The following is a 269-nucleotide window of genomic DNA, read 5'->3' on the forward strand; positions in this document are numbered from 1 at the left end:
GGGGGGGGGGGGTCCCTGCCCTCCACCCTGCCTCAGCGCCCACAGGCCCTGGGGGGCCTATCCCGTCCACCCCTGCAGTGTCCCTGTTCCCACAATCCATCCCCATCCCCCCACCACCCCGGTCAGGACGCTCCCTAAACGTCCAGACGCAAACATCCTCTCAGGTTTCTCCAGACCAGCCAACTCCTGGGGCTGGCGGCCCGCTCAGCACCCGGGGCCAGCACCACCCCGACCCCGCTCTCCGCCCCTAGGCCCCGGCCTGGCCCCTG

The 269-nt window shown here is 71.7% G+C and overlaps 1 protein-coding gene across 1 annotated transcript in view; it reads right to left on the minus strand.

The window, feature by feature from the left end:
* The window catches only part of LRRC43 (leucine rich repeat containing 43), a 27,731-nt gene that overhangs the window by 14,756 nt on the left and 12,706 nt on the right, over positions 1 to 269 (minus strand). The gene's annotated exons all lie outside the window — the stretch shown is intronic.

The sequence above is a fragment of the Neophocaena asiaeorientalis genome, unplaced genomic scaffold (genome assembly GCF_003031525.2).
Source record: "Neophocaena asiaeorientalis asiaeorientalis breed wild unplaced genomic scaffold, Neophocaena_asiaeorientalis_V1.1 scaffold77, whole genome shotgun sequence".
NCBI lineage: Eukaryota > Metazoa > Chordata > Mammalia > Artiodactyla > Phocoenidae > Neophocaena > Neophocaena asiaeorientalis.